Source organism: Pinus tabuliformis, chromosome X (genome assembly GCF_031772625.1).
Source record: "Pinus tabuliformis cultivar Carrire ecotype Pingquan chromosome X, CPIR1, whole genome shotgun sequence".
Classification (NCBI taxonomy): Eukaryota; Viridiplantae; Streptophyta; class Pinopsida; order Pinales; family Pinaceae; genus Pinus; species Pinus tabuliformis.
In genome coordinates this window covers 1145466727-1145470637 of record NC_142308.1, presented here as the reverse complement: position 1 = coordinate 1145470637, position 3911 = coordinate 1145466727, and the positions used below count along the sequence as shown (strand labels likewise).

Below are 3911 nucleotides of genomic sequence, written 5' to 3'. Positions count from 1 at the left end.
TGTTGAGAAAATCTTTCTCACTTTGTGGCGTTCGACTATGGTTGACCATTGTTGAGAGTTTAAACACAAGAGATTAATATTATAAACCCACGGATATAAACTTAAAGATAAATATTATAAATCTTAAAATGAAAATGGTTGACCATGGTTCATTTTAATGTTGAGAAAATATTTGTCACAATACAGCGTTCGACCATGATTGACCATTGTTGAGAGATTGATTTTCAAATCGAGGTAATATTTGTCACAATGCAATGTTAGACCATGGTTGATTTTTATATTGAGAAAATATTAATCACAATGCACTACTACATAAAGGAGGGTTTTAAGGCAATATTTGAGACATTTTTTGGGTAATTTGTCTTAACTTAAGACAAAAAAAACTTGTATATTGTCTTAAATATTGTCTTTAAGCGGGTGTCTCAAAAATTATTATCTTAAAGATTATTGTCTTAAAAAATATTGTCTTAAAGATTATTGTCTTAAAAAATATTGTCTTAAAGATTATTGTCTTAAAAAATATCGTCTCTATAGAGACAATATATAACACAAGCATTATTGTCTCTTAGGAGAGAATTTCATTTCTGTCTCTCTAGAGACAATTTTATTTTTGTCTCTCTAGAGACAACACAATTAGAGACAATATGTTTTTAATACTACCTATTGTCTCTCTAGAGACGATAAAAAAATTATTTAAAGATCACTTTTGTCTCTTTAGAGACAATATAAAACAATGAATCGAGAAATATCTCACCATTGAAATAAATTGATATAAAAAACATTTAATTAAAAATAAACTACAAAATCGTTGATTAATTCATGTTAGTGCACAGTGGAATCGAACCACCAACCTCCTGCTTGTAAGGCAGATGCTCTTCCATTGAGCTAGCACACTTTAAAGAATTATGTGAAGAGTTATGGCAATCCTTAAAATTACATTTATAGCCATTGATTAAAAAAAAAAAATTGCAGCTACACGATGAATTTTAGACAAAAAGAAAATTGCATATTTCAACAGAGTTGATGTTGTAACACCCTCTTCAGGGGTTTAATTTGACGGGTCCCCTTTCCCATAATGAAATTTTTTATGACGATTTTATTTTAAAACTTCCCTTCATATGACTTTTAAAATGATCTAACCTCTACAAATTATATTTATAATTGCTCTTTCATGAAAATTGTGAATATAAATATTGTTGTTGATTCAGAAGTTATTGCTCCAATTTTCTTACATTGCATGTAGTGAGAATTAATACTTTCACTAAGATTTAGATGCCTTCTATGAACAAAAAATTCTCTAACCTAAAAACATATACAGCCACAGGCTTGGGAAAATCAAAGACAATATAAATTTTAACTATGTTAATATTCCAGCATGCAAAAGATAATAGCAGAGCATGTTCTGAATTATATTTTTTAAAATAGAAAAGCCATAATTGATATTGATGAATTGCAACTAGCATATATGCTCATTTCCTTGAAATCTGAACAAATCAAACTTGTCACTACATTAACTCTATTTGCTGAATAATAATCATATCATGGAATTCTAATGGTATTTGGGGAAATCTCTATCATATCATAGTGATATCATGGAATGGTAGTGGTATTCGAGGAAAGCGCTTTCGTATAACAACATATCATCCACAAATCATTTTAAGACCATCTCAGATGAGTGAAGAATGAACAATAGGCTACTATGCAATTTATCTCATCCGAACGCTACTTGATAGTGGGCCTCACTACCAATTCCAAATCAGACGTGTTGGGATTTCTAAGTTTAACTCATTACAAATTCTTCCTGTACTATCTGGTTTATTTTTTCCTACTTGTTCAACTACTTAACAAATTATTTACCATGTAAATACTGAAAATAAACATAAGTACAATATCAACATCTACAAATCATTAGCTGAAAGACAACAAGAACAAAAGTGACACCGTTGTTTTTGGACCAATGTCCGCAGAAAAACCCAATACAGGAAAACTGGTGCAGTTATTTAGAGGGTTTTATTATTATGCAGTTTTCATAATACAACCAGGGTGCCAAAAATGGCTCACCCAATAGAAAATTCCCTCGGCAGTAGTACCTCTCCTTGAAGACAAATATTTTGGCTGATTAATCACCAAATGAACAATCCCACAGCAACAATTGTAGCTTCCACTGCTCTGCGTCACTCTGGTAGGGACTGTGTCACCCTACCCAGCTCACTGGCACCCAGTCTGTCCCATGAAAGTCCTCCCAGTGCTGCCTCTTGGCCCAGTGTCAGCTTTTCTAGCCTCTACAAAGCTACTGAATCTTCTGCGTCAGCCCTTAGACCCTTTGCGTCACCCACACTAGCCTCTTATGGCTGTGCACAGCTCCCAGTTTCCTCTACATCAACCTCTCTAGGCTCTGCGTTGTCTCTTTGATACTAACTCTGCCTCTCTGCTATGTATTCACTGCCCCTCGCAGCTGATCACAGATTCATTTTTGCTTAGAAACCCCACTCTAGAAAAATGAATGACTAATCACTCTGGTGTGTTCTCCAACTAACCCTCAAGTATCCTCTTATACTTTTCTCATTGGTCCATCAAGAGTCAAGATTAAATCTCTAATCAACGACTAAGATTAGATTTGGCTTGATCCATGACTTTTGGAACATTCTAACCCAGTTTTATATTAATAGCCATTAATATTTTATTTTCCCTAAGTTTAGACTTACGAACTCCATTAAAAATATTAATTATTTTAATATCTCCCAAACCGGTTAGAATCTACCCAAACCATTATTGGGTCTTGGAGACCTCATGTGCTTTAGCATCTCCACCAATTTTCATGACTAGATAACATATGATGCTACCCTAAATCAACACTCCCTCTTAGCGAGGATTATGCTCTAGTAATACTCCATACTGAGCACCACCCTCATTATCCAGCATCGGTTCCTATGCTGATGCTAGGCCTCCCCGCCCAACATCCTCTGCACTACTGCATCCTTTATTTTTGCCCCATGGCCCTGCCACTGCCACTGTTGCATATGTACAACAACTCCCTCTACATCTGTGTTGTTGTTGGTCCATCCTCCTAGCACTGCATGTCCACTACATCCCCTCTCATCATGCTGCATCGTGTTGCCGATAGCACTACCACTGCTAACTGTTGCACTACAACTCAGTTACTGAGAAGTAAGTAATTGATCCACCCAACTCTGACATCCCTATCACGCTAAAGACACTCCCAATGTTGAAGCTCCCTCTGCCGCTAACAAGTGCTCCCTCTATTGACCTCTGCGCTGCTGCAACAACTCCCTGCATCTCGCACCATTTCACACCTCTCTGTGCCATCCAACACTGGTGCAATACTCCCGTGCCTCTCACATTGTTGCATCTCGCTAGCCTTGTGTTGTCTGGGGACTCCTGCAATATCGCACTCTCTGCCGCTCCATCCGCATCTATTTCTACCAAGGTATAATCTCTGCAGGGCTCTCGTAGCAAGGTATAATCCAAGAGTTGGGTGTCTCAAGGATCCTGACCCTCATCGCCTATAGTCCTCCTGACTATAGCTCCATGTCTCCCCACTTCTTCTCAAGTGGCACATGAGTACTCATGGCACAATCGTCATCCTCCTCGACTTCTTTCTCAGCCCTCACTGGTGCTGCCTTGGTCTCAGAAGCCTCTCTTTCTCTTCTTCCTAGGACACTAGTTCGGAAACTGACCCAGTTCCCCACAATGGAAGAATTTGAGCTTGGAGAGGTCCTTCTTCTTTCTCTTCTCCTTCTTTCTCGGAGATGATAGAGCCGCATCCTCTTCCTCCTCCTTCTTGATTCTGACCCCATTTCCGCTACTTCCCACCTTGGTCACCCATCTGATCTCTTCTTGACAAAGAGCCACCCACAGTTCCTCCCAATCTGGAAGGCTAGACTTGCCCA

General features: G+C 38.0%; 1 non-coding gene across 1 annotated transcript; it reads right to left on the bottom strand.

Annotated features, from left to right (window-relative positions):
* Positions 1–823: 823 nt before the first annotated feature.
* Positions 824–895, bottom strand: TRNAV-UAC (transfer RNA valine (anticodon UAC)). Its single transcript has one exon. It is a non-coding gene; the product is annotated as a tRNA-Val (tRNA).
* Between the last annotated feature and the right edge of the window lie 3016 nt (positions 896–3911).